The 16,254-nt window shown below is 42.3% G+C and overlaps 1 protein-coding gene across 5 annotated transcripts in view; it reads right to left on the bottom strand.

The window, feature by feature from the left end:
* Positions 1 to 15,638, bottom strand: part of LOC140469439 (ras-specific guanine nucleotide-releasing factor RalGPS1-like) — a 956,086-nt gene extending 940,448 nt beyond the window's left edge. For 3 of the 5 annotated variants that reach the window (XM_072565956.1, XM_072565961.1, XM_072565957.1), the window contains exon 1: positions 15,358 to 15,638. The gene's annotated coding sequence lies outside the window, so the exon portion shown is untranslated. The remainder of the gene's footprint in view (positions 1 to 15,357) is intronic. The other 2 variants (XM_072565958.1, XM_072565960.1) reach the window with 1 other exon arrangement.
* Between the last annotated feature and the right edge of the window lie 616 nt (positions 15,639 to 16,254).

Raw genomic sequence — 16,254 nt, 5'->3', positions numbered from 1 at the left:
CCAGAAACAAAAAGGAGTCTACTCTTAAAGGAATATTATTTTCAACAAGTTGAAACCCACCCACCCCCATTGTCTTGCCTTCATAGGGTTGCCAGGTCAGAGACTGTTCCTGCCAAACCTGCTGCCAAAAACAGCACAGAAGGAACACAGTGTACACCATTAAAGTGGTAAGTTATTTCAAACAACCTGTTTGAACATATTATGACACACCTCTAGAGTAGGAGGGATACTACCACAGTTATACCTAAAACCCTGGAGGTGAACTTGAACTCCAGTACGTATGCTCCTCAGCTACAGCTAACATTGAGGGGAATAGGAGATGGCCACTTTAGCCCCTCAAGCTTGCACAGAGCTTGTTGCAGTGACCTAGACTTACTTTCACAATCAGGACTCCCGCCCACCTTCCAAGGACCCCTTCGCCCACCTCCAACACACTGCATCCACCTGGACACCCCGCGCTGGCCTATTACCTGCCCTCGACCTCTTCATTTCCCACTGCAGTCGGGACATTAACCGCCTTAACCTGTCTACCTCCCTCCCCCACTCCAACCTCTCACCCTCACAACGCGCAGCCCTCCAATCCCTCTGCTCCAATCCCAATCTCACCATCAAGCCAGCGGATAAAGGGGGCGCAGTGGTAGTCTGGCGTACTGACCTCTACACCGCTGAAGCCAAACGCCAACTCGAGGACACCTCTTCCTACTGCTCCCTCGACCATGACCCCACCCCCCATCACCAAACCATCATCTCCCAGACCATACAGAACCTCATCACCTCAGGAGATCTCCCACCCACAGCTTCCAACCTCATAGTCCAGGAACCCCACACTGCCTGGTTCTACCTCGTTCCCAAGATCCACAAGCCTGACCACCCTGGCCGACCCATTGTCTCAGCATGCTCCTGCCCCACTGAACTCATCTCTACCTACCTCGACACTGTCCTATCCCCCCTAGTCCAGGAACTCCCCACATACGTTCGAGACACCACCCACACCCTCCACCTCCTCCAAGACTTCCGTTTCCCCGGCCCCCAACGCCTCATCTTCACCATGGATATCCAATCCCTCTACACCTCCATCCGCCATGACCAGGGCCTCCAAGCCCTCCGTTTTTTCCTCTCCAGACGTCCCCAACAATACCCTTCCAGCGACACTCTCATTTGTTTGGCCGAACTGGTCCGCACACTTAACAATTTCTCCTTCGAATCCTCCCACTTCCTCCAGACCAAAGGGGTAGCCATGGGCACACGTATGGGCCCCAGCTATGCCTGTCTCTTTGTTGGCTACGTAGAGCAGTTGATCTTCTGTAATTACACCAGCATCACCCCCCACCTCTTCCTCCGCTACACTGATGAGTGCATTGGCACCACCTCGTGCTACCGCGAGGAGGTTGAGCAATTCATCAACTTCACCAACACATTCCACCCTGACCTTAAATTTACCTGGACCATCTCTGACACCTCGCTCCCCTTCCTGGACCTCTCCATCTCCATTAATGACGACCGACTCGACACTGGCAATTTTTACAAACCCACTGACTCCCACAGCTACCTGGATTACACCTCTTCCCACCCTACCTCTTGCAAAAATGCCATCCCGTATTCCCAATTCCTCCGCCTCCGCCGGATCTGCTCCCAGGAGGACCAGTTCCACCACAGAACACACCAGATGGCCTCCTTCTTTAGAGACCGCAATTTACCTTCCCATGTGGTTAAAGATGTCCTCCAACGCATCTCGTCTACATCCCACACCTCCGCCCTCAGACCCCACCCCTCCAACCGTAACAAGGACAGAACGCCCCTGGTGCTCACCTTCCACCCTACAAACCTTTGCATAAACCAAATCATCTGCCGACATTTCCGCCACCTCCAAACAGACCCCACTACCAGGGATATAATTCCCTCCCTACCCCTTTCCACCTTCTGCAAAGACCGTTCCCTCTGTGACTACCTGGTCAGGTCCACGCCCCCAAACAACCCACCCTCCCATCCTGGCACTTTCCCCTGCCACCGCAGGAACTGTAAAACCTGCGCCCTCACCTCCTCCCTCACCTCTATCCAAGGCCCTAAAAGGAGCCTTCCACATCCATCAAAGTTTTACCTGCACATCCACTAATATCATTTATTGTATCTGTTGCTCCCGATGTGATCTCCTCTACATTGGGAGACTGGGCGCCTCCTAGTAGAGCGCTTTAGGGAACATCTCCGGGACACCCGCACCAATCAACCACACCGCCCCGTGGCCCAACATTTCAACTCCCCCTCCCACTCTGCCGAGGACATGGAGGTCCTGGGCCTCCTTCACCACCGCTCCCTCACCACCAGATGCCTGGAGGAAGAACGCCTCATCTTCCGCCTCGGAACACTTCAACCCCAGGGCATCAATGTGGACTTCAATAGTTTCCTCATTTCCCCTTCCCCCACCTCACCCTAGTTCTAAACATCCAGCTCAGTTACTGTCTCCATAGCTTGTCCGGACTTGTCCTACCTGCCTATCTCCTTTTCCACCTATCCACTCCACCTTCTCCCCCTTGACCTATCACCTTCATCCCCTCCCCCACTCACCCATTGTACTCCATGCTACTTTCTCCCCACCCCCACCCTCCTCTAGCTTCTCTCTCCACGCTTCAGGCTCACTGCCTTTATTCCTGATGAAGGGCTTTTGCCCGAAACCTCGATTTCGAAGCTTCTTGGATGCTGCCTGAACTGCTGTGCTCTTCCAGCACCACTAATCCAGAATCTGAGTTCCAGCATCTGCAGTCATTGTTTTTAACCTTGTTTTTGCCAGGCTACACCACCACATCACTGAGATAGTAACCTAGGTGTGTGCAGACACCAGGAGCTAAACAGGGATAGGGATAAGAGTCCACGATTGGGGCTGATTAGCTCAATTGGCTGGATGGCTTGAGTGATGAAGGGCTTATGCCTGAAACGTCGATTCTTCTGCTTCTCGGACGCTCCCTGATCTGTTGTGCTTTTCCAGTGCCACATTTTGCCTCTCCAGCACCTGCAGTTCTCACTTTCTCCTTCTAGCTCGAGTGAAGCCAACAGCAGTAGCTGAGGTTACCTGAAGGACTCTGCTTCTCAACCTCTCCTTCATGGTAGCCATGACGTGCAGGTGCTGGTGTTGGAATGGGGCGGACAAAATCCAAAGTCACACAACACCAAGTTATAGTCCGATAAGTTTATTTGAAATCACAAGCTTTCAGAGCACTACTCCTTCATCAGGTGACCTAGACTTCTTCACGGTGACCCTCAGGTTAAACCACCACCAGTCGCCTCTCTAATGAGAGCAGCAGCACTATGGTCTAGTAAGATTATTTTTATTGCCTGATCCCTTGATGAATGGGTTTGTCCCATGATAAGTCTGCCGTCAGCAGTGAGCATGTGATAAATAGTGAATGAGAGGGAGGGAGAGTTGGGGGGAGGTGGATAGATTTCGACACAACATCAACTAGTACTTGAGAAAACTGTATAATTCAGAATGACTTGGTAGCGAACAGGATGTTGCATTATAACAAAAGTCTTTATCGCTTCTTCCTGAATGGTGTTCCAAGCTAGTTTAATTTTTCTCTGATCCTATCAGTACAGAAATCTGCTTATAACTACTGGTAAAATGACATCTCGATGTGCACTAAAGCCCTTACCCATTCATACTGCTCAAAATTCTTCATAACTCAAAGCTGGCAGGTATGAAACTAGTTTAAACAGTGTACTCTGGGGATGGTTGCTCTAGGATCTGCTTTTCAAGTTTCTAATTACAAATCAGCCTTCAGCAAAGTGCCTTGTGAAACGTTTAATCTTGAGGCAGACATGAAATTAAAATGCTGCTCAAACTCTTGTTTGATCCTTTTGCAACAAAGCCACGTAAACCATTAACCCTCTCTTTTAGGAGGTGGTACAGCTCATTACTTAGTTGCTTTTTATTGACAATTAACCTTTCCATTGCTGATCGGACGGCAGGTTGCTCAAAAGGGACGTGTCGTTCTTCTGTCTGAGAAACACGAATGGGTCAAATTTCATGTTGAGAGACAAAAATAAAATCTGCAGATGCTGGAATCCAAAGCAGAGAGGCAGGAGGCCAGGAGAACACAGTGAGCCAGGTAGTATCAGGAGGTGGAGAAGTCAATGTTTCAAGGTGTAACCCTTCCTCAGGACTAGGATTTCCAGGTGAGCCTGGTTCTGTTTCTTAAAAAAAATGGCAGCAGGAGGCTCCCTCAGGACTGTGGAGTCTGTTCTGACCATCTGACAATTCTTTGGGGCACGGAGCTGTCAGAGGAAGGAGAACCTCGCCCCCTCAAACCTCGCAGCAGGCAGTATTCTGAAATGTAAATATCCTCACAGCCAGCTGCTGTCAAACCCCCCACCCCCTGCTGCAAGTAAATGGCCAGTGTTAAAGAGCTGGAGAGGGGACAGGTGCCAAGGGGGTAGGGGATCCAGGTAAGTAGGGTGACAGGCCAGTACCCATTGGGTAGGATGCCAGCTTGGATGGGATAGGGTACGAGCTGGGGAGGTGATAGGAGTGCCATAGTGCAAGATGACAAAGGGGGCAGCTGAGTGTTTCAGTGGTTGAGGAGCTCTGGAAAAATCAGGTCAGAGGGTGGGAGAAGAGGGTGTGGGGAGAGTAGGTATTGGGTTTGGGGAGGGAGGAGGCTTGTGTGCAGTCTGATGGGCAGAGGGGAATGGGTGGTCAGGTACAGTGGCAGAGCTGGGAGCCAATGGGGGTCAGGTTGTGTCTGTCAGAGGGCCAGATCAGGGTTGCGAATGAGCTCAGCATGGGGTCAGTTTCTTAGTTACTCAGGAGGTAGGTTGCAGATTTAACAGTGTAGCTTTTCCTGCAGAAATTTTATCCTTAATTTCATTAGAACCATCCAAAGCCTTGGATTTTAATGCATCCTTTCAGAAGGTTTCAGGCAAAGAGGAATTCCCCATGGGAAAATTCCCAGACAATTCCTTTGGAAGTGTGCAACTCCCATCCCCAATCACATAACAAGTGTCTGACCACTGCGAAATCTGTAAGCTTCTCCATCCATTGAGTGATGGAAAGAGTAGCCTTTACAATATGTTTACTGGTGTTTTTTTTAAAATATGCAATACTATCTCAAGTTCATACCTTTCAGAAACCGATTTCAAGTATGTCTGGAAGCAGCAGAGTTTCGAAGTCTGGCACACAGGATCCCAGGATGTAATGAAATTCGCTGCTAGCACTCATTAGACAATGCTCAAAGTTGAATATAGGAACATTCCCTGGCCACATAGGAGTTGTTGATGAATTGGATTATCCTACATCATAAAATTAATTTACAGCATTTTATCATCAATAACCAATCTCCAGACTTATTTTAGCAAATAATATCCAGTGTTTTGCTTTCCCTAGACTCATGACTGTAAAAGCTGCAAGATTCAATAAAAAGGATTGTATCCTTAAAATTTATCCCAGTGCTATTTTTATCCATTCCTCTTGAACCCTGGCACAACAGAAAACAAAATAATTCAAGATTAAATTCGCAAATCATCCTGCAATAATTCCTAATTCCAATCATTGCTGATTTAATATTTTGCTTTTTACTTCATGCAAACAAAAACTGCCTTTAGCGACTGCATTAAGACCTCAAAAAGAAACAGCAACAAAATGTTGCCTGCAACTTGTTTCACATGCAGCCTAGTATAACTCAAGATTAAATAATATCAATTTGGTACTCCAGCAAAATATTAAGATCAAGACACAGACACATAATAGGGTACATAAAGAAAATAATTGCTCAGAAAGATATCTAAGGCTTAGTAGGTAGGATTGTCTGATGCAGGATCTAACCATATTGACTTTAAGATCAGTGATTCAATCCATGTTTCATGCTGAGTTAACAAATCTCCTCTTGTCTCTTTGTTGGCTAAAGGATGATTGAGGAGCCATCTTCCTATCCTCAACAGCTTGAAGCTCAATTTGAAATTTTATGTCACACCAAACTCCAGTCATCCACTGACCACAGCCCTGAGCTTCCAACTTCCTGGATATTTAAAATCTTATCCTTTTGGTTCATGCCCTCACTAATATTTTTTTCATGTTAGTAGCCTCCAAAATATTTAAAATCTGCCCATCATTTCCTGATTGCAAGCAATTATGCATGCCACTCTCCTTTGCCTTGACTGTGCATTTAGACATCTAGGCTCAGGCTACTAACTCTCTCAACATCATTCAAACTCCCTTTCTGGAATAAGATGCTTCTTAAAATAGGTACGCATGAAACTCAACCAACTGTATTTTGTTTCCACTAAGCTGGAAGAAATTACCTTCATTTATTACATGACAAATTGCTGCTTTTGCAATTTTGGTTCAACTGTACCCACTATTAACAAATTCTACCACATAAAGTGATCTGTTCATCGTCAATAAAATGGTCATCTGAGTTAACACTGTTATCATAACCTTACTAGATAATTAGTGTACTCAGGGGAAAGACCTGTCTCCTCTACTCAGTTAGAGCTTCATGTGGTTGTAGGCTATCAAAATGATTCTTCAAGCTCTCTATGATAGACCATCTCTATCTTCTCAAGGTAATTGAGAAGGTACTAGGAGGTAATTGCAGCCTTGCCCATTACTACTGAATAAATAAGTCCCAAATTGCCCTGTTAAAACAAAACAGAATTAACATTTTATTTTGCACTGCACTCGGCAAATGCTGTTTGATCAGGGAGCTTACAGTACATTTGTTTTGGTTTGAATTTAAATTTCTTAGTTCCAAATCCATGTTAGATTCTTTCATTCAGGCTTTGATAGATTTCCAAAAATGTTTGATTGAAGTTCACACCGATATAATCCATAGGCAGGATGCCACTTGCATGTTGATGAATGCTCTCGCTCACCAAAAATCAATCAGCCAAATGCCTCACGGTCAGTCCGAAGACTCCTATACATCAACCCTTTTCTGAATTGCTTTCGTAACCCAAACCACATTGAATCCTAATAAGCTTTCAAGTGTGCTTTGACAAGGCAGGCAGTCTCATCAGCCTTCAAACAGAAGTGGGTATTGCATCCTCACGAATATGGACACTGGCCAAGTCATCTCAGAATACATTTAACTGTGGTCAACAAATAAGTGAACATAAGATGTTATTATCCTACATCATCTTCTGCCCTACTCAAATGCAAGCAGCAGTATCAATTGTTCCTTCATTAAAGCCAGATTGGCCATGTATGAGTGGTGTCTGCCTGTCCAGCGTTCTAAAATACAGAGAAGCAAAGAGCTGATCTATCAACTCAGACTCAATCCACCTCCAAATGTCATCATTTACTGAATAGGCAAATACAGCTCTTATTCAAATCATTCCTTGTGAAAATTTACAAAGAATACTTCCACCATATGAAAATGGTAACTCTCCTCAAGCTCCTCACACAAGCTCCATACCGAGGGGACCACCTGATAGCAGACAAACCACTCTTTACAAAGGTACCCAGATCTCAAGCCTGCAGCCACATCTATATAGATGGCCCAATTATGCTGTGGTTACTGATGAGTCTGGCCTGTATGTTGTGTCATTGTAGATCAGGGAAAGGTGGGTGCATCTTTTCCTTTTTGGAGATAAACGCTGCCTTGCATTGTAAACGTTACCAACTATTTATCAGCGCAAGCTGTTTTTTCTGTAAGTCCTGCTATGGTCTGGCATGATTCTTTACTTTAAAATTATATCTTATAAAGTGAGTCTATTTATGCTTTTGCAATTATATTTAATGTCATGCACAGAAAAGTGTAATTTTTAAAAAATACTCTATTGGACAGCTGGCAATAACTCTACATGAAATGAAGCAGAGAGGATAAGTACTTGTAGGTGTACATAAAACAATTGCCCATCAATTCATGCCAATTGTATTTGAATAATCCATTCAGATTGCAGTAGTGCTTGCATGACTATGGTCAAAGAATTTACTGGTCTTCGAAAATTAAGAAAATTTTTCTTTTACATTTGCATCGACACGATTCCCCCTAGAGTTCTTCGCGAGTTCCTGAGTAGGCATTCGTTCTTCATTAAAAATAAGCATTCAGACATATTTATTACACCACAATTGTAATTTATAAATAATTCAAGAAGCCACAATTTTACAAGTAGGTTGCCTCAGGAAAACAAGGGTAGGGTCGATGACTGAAATACAAATCTGCAGCTAGTTCTGTGTCAGCAACATGTCAATTACAATGACCTTATGCAACCCCTCAGTCAGTCAATGTGAGAAGAAGTACACATTTTCCTTTTGGTTGAGATTAAAAAAAAATGGTCCATATTCCACAGGATGAATAGTTATTTTTTTAAAAGACCCTTTTGCATGCTACAGCTATGACATGAAGGTTTCATAGGCTATTAATAGGATTAATTCTTTTCACAGACGAACATCTAATGAACCTTCTAATCCCACCACTGGATTTATTGTAAATACAACCTGTAATTGTTAAGTGTAGTGAGGCACGTCTGTGTGCCACATACTGTGTCGAAAGCAATTTAATTCTTTGTAATGTCACTTCATGTAATGTCAAACTTGAACTTTTGTAATATACTTTTATGAATCCTATGAATAAAGCATGCCCTTATAAAAATGCACTAAAGGAGTAGAGAAAAAAAGAAGTACTAATCTAGTGAAATTATTTCATTGCCAGACAAGTCTACACCTCAGAATAATTAAGTGCAGACTTCATTTAGCATTGCTCAATTTTTGGACCCAAACTGCCAAACCAGGCCTGCAGTCAACTTGTGCATTCTCAATCCAATTTACTACTGTATGGTGAAAGTTTAGTTTTTAAATGTTCTCATGTTTTCCACACTGTGCAATGGCAACTACTGGAAGTGAATGTGTTACTGGATATCAAATTACTTGATTCATGTGAGTCGGTCTTGACTGTTGTTCAACGCACTTGCTGGCATGTTCAGTTGATGCCGATGAGCAGTATTGACGGATGGCAGGTGCATGTGGATGTGTACCCCAGCAAAACAAAAAAAATCAATATCTTCATCAAAAAGGAGAGATGAAAAGGGAAATAATCCAGTCTCAGGTTACAAAACCAGAAGAACTAATTTGAAATAAACATCCAGAGTATGCGAGATATATACTATAATATAAGTATACTCATAAATTTAGCTCCAAAGAACTGCTGTCATGCTTTTGAAAGAAATACACCAACAAAGCAAACAGCTGTAGCTTTTACATTACAGCTTGAGGAGATAAGGAGTTAAGTAATTCAGACAGAAGATTCCAGATTCCAAAATAAAAACCAATAAATATATTTTCCCCATTTTAATTTTCAGAGATGTTTGAAACCTGAAGTAGCATCATTTTGAAAAAAGTGGCTTGGCAAAACATAATTCCTGCAGCTCCCAAAAATAATCTGATTCAAAATTATTAGACTCCCTGAATATATTTGTTGTACTTCCTACTGTAGGGAATTGTGTCAATTATTCATTTTCTATTTCAACCCCAAGTATTAATGTCAGGTGTGAAAAAAACATGATACGAATACAGCAGACAATTCACTACAGGCATTTTTAAAGTTAGAAAATAAAAAAAATAGGAACAGACTAGACCAAATGGCCTCTCGAGCTTGTTCAGCTGTTCAATAGATTGTGGCAGCTACACCGATTCGATTTTCTTGTCTTCCCCTAACCATTTTTTTTTAAACTGCACAATAATCTATCAAAATCAGCCTTGAATATGTGACTTGAGTGAGCACAGTCTTTGGAGGTGGATTCAAAGATTCATGACACTGAAAAATTTCTCTTCATCTCAGTTCTCAGAGAATACACCTAGCTCCAGCCAAAGGAAACCTCCTTCCAGCATCTACACTTTAGTTCCTCTGAGAATCATACACCTTTCAATGAGATCATCCCAATGGGCCATTCTATTCAATCTCTTCTCATAACAGATCTCTCACCCCAGGAATCTTCACGGTATCCCCCAAGTATATCTTAGGCAAGGCTGAAGCTGTACAAAGCACTTCTGCTAGGAATCCCCCCCCTCCAAATCCTATATAACTGCAGTAAGATTTCCTTACTGTTAGTACACTGACCCTCCACCCTTGAGTAAAGAGTAACATAGCAACTGCGTTCTGAATTATTGCTGTACCTGTGAGGTAACATGTGGTGAGTTCTGCATGCTCAAATCCTTCAGGACACCAACATTAATTACTGTCTCACCTTTTTGAAAACTATTCTAATAAAATGGATAATTTCACATTTCTCCCACATCATTCTCTCCCTCTGCTAGCAGCTGTTTACTCGTTGAGCATCTCCCTATCCCTTTGCAGCCATTCTGCATTATCCTCACAGCTTATTTTCCCAACATGTTTTGTTTCATCAGCAATCTTGGATGATTACACGTGAATCCCCTAATGCTAGCCATTGATATAGATCATAAGTAACTAAGCTCCACACACCTCTCCTTTCAGCAGCCCACTAACTGCAACCTGCAAACTGAGAAATGATCCTTTCTTTCCTCGTCCCCATCCTCTGATCATTAACTTGTCCTCAATTTAAAAACAGTACATTCTCCCAATCCCATACATCTTCTGAGATCTTGTGCAGCATATTTTAGAATGCCCTGTGAAAACATAAATGTATGACATCTGCTGGTTCCTTATTATCGAACTGCACCCACACAAAAAAAAAAAGTCTGGTAAACACCCTTTCCCTGTCAGAAAGCAATCTGACTCTACCTAATCATATTAGGTTTTAAGTTTCTCATCATCTCTCAAATTTTCCCCACTATTCATCAGGCTAACTGGCCTATGGTTTGGAAAGAAAAAAGCAGAAATTGCTGCAGAAACTCAGCAGGTCTGACAGCATTTTTGCAGAGAAAGCAAAGTTAACACTTCAGAGCCAGTGATCCTTGCTCAGATTTTTGCCAACGGTTCCGTGTTCCCTTTTTCTCCTTCCTTTCTCAAAAGAAGCAAAGTTGCACTTGTTACCTCCAGTGCTGCAAGATATTTCCACCATTAAAAAATTCCAGACGTTCAAAGGCAATGCATTCTTCTCTCTGTGACCACTTCTTTTACATCTCTAAGATAGAGACAATTAGGTCCAGAGGATTTCGGATTCCTGATGAAGGGCTTAAGCCTGAAACGTCGATTCTCCTGCTCCTCTGATGCTGCCTGACCTGCTGTGCTTTTCCAGCATCACACTCTCAACTCTGATCTCCAGCACCTGCAGTCCTCACTTTCTCCCAGAAGATTTCTAGTGTTTGGCAATGTCACTGTTGTTTAAAGTAAATTAACAAACCTTAGCCCTAATAACTAGTTATGGTGTCCGACCCCTACATTCCGTTTTTTTTCCATATTTGTGGCAGATTAGAACAGTAAACACAATCGAAAGGAGATGAGCACTTTTGTTACAACAAGGATAGGACTTGCATGCATGTAACAATTGTAATACAGAAAATATGTATTTAGTAAGGAAATTGGCAGTACTGGTTATCGCCAATTTTCAATGGTTCATTTAGATAGGTAATATTGTGTGGCATGACAGAGTGACAATATTGGCCACAGAACATATGCTTTTCTGAACATCATTCCCTTTATACTATTTGTTAATCAGAATCAGGTAGGAATTAAGATTTCAATTTGAAATTTTGCCCAAACTCACACACAAAACATCTGACCCTGCCCAAGCATATGCTAGTCAGATTTTGGAGTTGTGTAAGTATTCCTATCACATGCACTCTTATTGAATATAAAATTATGAAAAACATTTGACAGGATTAATTCTGGGAAGCTGCTTGCTGTAGATGGTGAGTCCACAAATCACAGAATAAATATTCAGCTATTTTGTATCGGTTTTTAAAAATTCTTTTCAGTATGGGTACAAATATTAATCGCCTATCCCTAACTGTCCTTGAGAAGGTGGTGACAACTCAGATGAAAAGAAATGTATTCACTGAAAGCATTGTGAACCTTTGGATTTCTCAGCCTCAGAGTTGGGTGCTCTCTCGTTGTGTACATTTAAGACAGATTGTTTCACTTCTATCTTATGAAAGATTTTTGCAATACTAAGGATAATTCAGGAACCAAGGAGGAAATGAGAAGAGCAGCCATGACCTTACTGAATAGCAGAGCAAATGGCCTACTCCAAGTCTATTTCTTAAAATTGCCATTCAATAAAAAGGTATTTTCTAGTCACTAGTAACTCACCTAAAAAGGCAGGAAAACAAAGTGGAACACTTCCCTTTACAATTCTACCTCCAGGCAAAATTGCTCAGAGCTTGTAAGGTTGGCAGGAAAATCTTGCCTTCATGAGCAGCTACAGATGAAGAAATTTAACTTTGCTGATAAGAAGAGACATGCTGTCATAGCATTTCCTGTGTCACTCATCAGAACATTTCCAAGAAATCACCATTTCAAAGGGAACCACTATTTATACTGCCTAAGAAAAGGTCAGCAAGTGGATTGTGATTAGTTGAGACATTGTTGGGGAGAATGCATCCTGGAACAGTTATCATCCAAATTTATATTGAAATTCAAGGAAAAAAAGTTGGCTCCATTTGTTCAAGACAATACCACCAGCAAGCCATTGCCCTCCATATTAAGAATTAGATTAACTATCAATATTTTAAACTCACTTGTGAGATGTGGGTATTGCGGGCTAGTCAGTCTTTAATGTTGGATCTTGAGATTTAATTTTCAGATGATCCTCAAGCCTTGAGGTGGAACCTGGCGTAGTCTGGAGTCCAGGTCCAGCGTGGACTAGAGGATAACTAATGGCATGGAAGGACTGTCATTCTGAATTTATTATTTCTTTATTTTTCTATTTTTTTCCCTAAGAATTTGTAATTAAAAATCGGCACCTGGCTACCTTTATAGGTAAGATAGTACCATAAGTGGCAACTTGTAAACCATTCACCGTACTTACTCGAGTACATGTGACAATAAAGCTAATTCTGTTCTGTTCAATCTACCAATGAATGATTATCAATTGGGCTCACGAAGTGGCTCAATCACACCTTGCAAGAAGCCACAAGCTTTCATTTGCAGAGTCTTGACTTCTGCAAACAGAATAGCAATGTCCAGGCATTGCATGTTTTCAAACAATTAAAAGCATGGGGGACCCTGTTACATTTCCCATTTCGACCAGTTCAACTTGCCTTTCACCGAATTCAAGCAAGCGTTTGAGGGATAGGTATTCCCCGATTCATTACTGGCCAATCAAAATGCATTTGCCAACAATCAGCCACCCTGTCTATCACACAGCATAAATTATAGTGCCATGAAATTTGACATTCTTTGCGTCATCCTGATGAAAACAAGATTTAAAAAAGTGTCCTTTTTGTTCAACGTTATTCATTCTATATTGTCGAGTAAAAATACAATAAGGAAATACAAACAAAAACATTTAAAGACACAAAAGTGTGTTTTATTATTTTTTAAATCCTGTGAGCTTTCAGCTTTTATTTTGTGATATTCCCCAATACCAAACTTCCTGCTATTCCTGGCCCCCACCATCCATATTGTAAATCCTTTCCTTCACCATATTTTCCCTCCTTAGAACTAAAACAAACACTAAATTGTGTCATTAAAACATGTAATTTAGCCATTTATTCTTTCCATACAGATACAGTGATCGATCTCCCAAAAATCCATTTTTTGTATCCACTCCAAAAATACCTGTTTTACAATGACGGTGTCTGAAAAATCAATTCAATTCCAGTTCTTCTAAAGCTCCCAATTTTTTTTCACTAAAATTCACATCCCTGAGATGTTGGTCAAATGCAGTAATGCAGTTATTTTGTTTAAAATGGCTACAGTTAAAATAAATTGCACTTTTCATAACACCTTCCTTTTTCATATCTTCCAATCTTCCCTTTAAAAAAGAGCATTTCTTCACAGGCAGACTTCAATGGAAAATATTCAACTGTTACATTCAAATATTAATTCCATGCACTCAATTTATGCAAAGGCTTTCTTAAACGTGTGAATATTTTAAAATTTCTCATGTACAGTCTTCAAAGATTAATATCTACAAAGATTAAAACGTGAAAGGAACAAAACCAGAAGATGTATGAATTTTTATAACAAATCAATTTATCTGCACTGACATTTCTCTCACAATGGAGGGGTTTGTTATCCTATTATAACGTTTAAGATAATAACTGGACAGGAGAGAAGATATAACGCTCTTAAATATAGGTCTTTCTTCCAAATAGATGAAGTGTCACATTGTTACGGCCAGGGAAGAAGATTGTTTCAGAATTACTCAAAGAGTCCAGGTATTAATGAGAGATTATACCGTGCACACTCCACCACCCACACAAATGACAGGTGCAACCATTTTCTGCCAAACTGTTGTTATTTCCAAAGAAGAAGAAAAAATACACAATCTGGCGTGCTGAATTTGCAATTTCACATCACGACTGCTGACCGAAAGGGACAGCAAATGTTTTGTTTTCAATATCAAAATGCCATGTTCTTTTGTTGAGTGGGTAGGGGGTGCTAGCGGAGGCTATAAACAAACAGTCTATGAAGCTAATCGTACTGGGAAGGAAGAGTTCGTCAAAATTCCCATTCAAAAAGCAGACAAAACCCTAACGATTCATTGTGGTTGTGGGGTGGAGGATTGGGGGAAGGAGGTTGCAGGCGAATACCGCTAGAGCAGCGAGAATCCGATACAATGGGGACGAGAGAGACTTGCTGTAAATGTTACTTCTACATTCACGATGGTCAGGCGTGCGGTTCAGACAGAGAGAGAGTAGGAACTCTCACTCAAATCCTTTAAGCTCGTTATGTGCAGTAGCAAGATTACGAACTTCATCCAAATATATTCCACACATTATTGCCCCGTTGAAACGCCGTGACACTCAAAAAGGACACTGAGTCAATAATCATCTCCATTTAATAAACAAAAAGGACCCAACTGCTGTTGCACATTAACAAATACCTCAAATCCCAGTGTAAAACAAAACCGCTATACAGTATACACAAATACCCCAAGGAACTGGGATTACCATTGAAGTTCCCTATCACAAGCTAGGTCAAATATTGGGGACGCTCAGACACATACACACACAGCAACACCTCGTCCTAGTATCCGCAATGAGAAGTGCTGGAGGAAATGAGGATCTTTGTGCTGCTGACAGTACCACACTCCACACTAGCGTGGCGATGCAATGCTCCTGTTTGTACTGAATTAAAATGAAAGATTAATTACTGTGCTGTCTCCTTTGTGGTTAAAATCTATGAATTACAGAGGCGCAACAATAGAGAAGGTTGCAGGTGCCCAGCCACAATTCCAGTTCTCCCACACATACAACGCACCCTGTTACAATAATATTTCTCTCCGTTTCTGTTCCCACCCCTTTAGTTTGATAGCACCGGACCAGCGACACTAACTCACCGCTCCCTCTGCTGTCACCGCAGTCCACTGTCATCCCACTGAATGTTCTGTCTCAAGGTATCTCCTGCATTCCGCTGAGCAAAGATAATACTGGCGGCTGCTGAACTCACTCTAAATCATCTCCTCTGCAAGAAATGAGCGCCTGCTGTAATTCTCTCGCTGCCTCTGCTGTTCGCCAGCTCACAAACGCATTTGTGCTGAGCGATCCATTGCTCAATATGGCAGAGTTGAGCGTCTCTGTTTCTCTCGCAGACACTTGACACTCGCTTCCAGCTGGTCAGTTCCCCCACCCCCCTCCCCTGGCCATTTGACAGCAGGAAGTGTAGGTACCTTGCCTGATTGACACCCCTTCCTACCAATAGCGTGGAGCTGGTCGCCCAATCTGGCACGGCTTTGGCTGCTCCTGTCTCCAATCAATGGCAAGAGGCGGTGGGGTTTCAACCTTCCTCTTGATCAATGTACAGGCTTACAGTCCCCGCTGCATTCTGGGGATTGTAGTTCAGCGAGGCATCTCAGACCAACCCAACAAGGGGGACAAAATAAAACAAAGGGCAGGCAATATGTGGACTTTGTAATTGAAACATGAAATTCGGGGTTGTATTGTTGGGCCAAAGTTGCATTAGAGGAAAAAACAAAATGCTCCAGAGGCTGGAAATCTGAAATAAATACAGAGGATTCTCGAGAAACTCAGCAGGTCTGGCAGCATCTGTGGAGAGAGAAACAAAACAGAGTTAACTACTAAATAAAAACCTGATGCTGGAAATAGGAAACAAAAATAGAAATCGTTGGAAAAGCTCAGCGGGTCTGGCAGCATCTGTGAGAGAAATCAGAGTTAATGTTTCGGGTGGAGTGACCCTTCCTCAGAACTGCTCCAAATCTGGATAAAAGCAAATTACT

This window comes from Chiloscyllium punctatum, chromosome 49 (genome assembly GCF_047496795.1).
Source record: "Chiloscyllium punctatum isolate Juve2018m chromosome 49, sChiPun1.3, whole genome shotgun sequence".
Classification (NCBI taxonomy): Eukaryota; Metazoa; Chordata; class Chondrichthyes; order Orectolobiformes; family Hemiscylliidae; genus Chiloscyllium; species Chiloscyllium punctatum.
The sequence above is the reverse complement of the archived record's forward strand: the minus strand, read 5'-3'. Positions and strand labels throughout refer to the sequence as shown.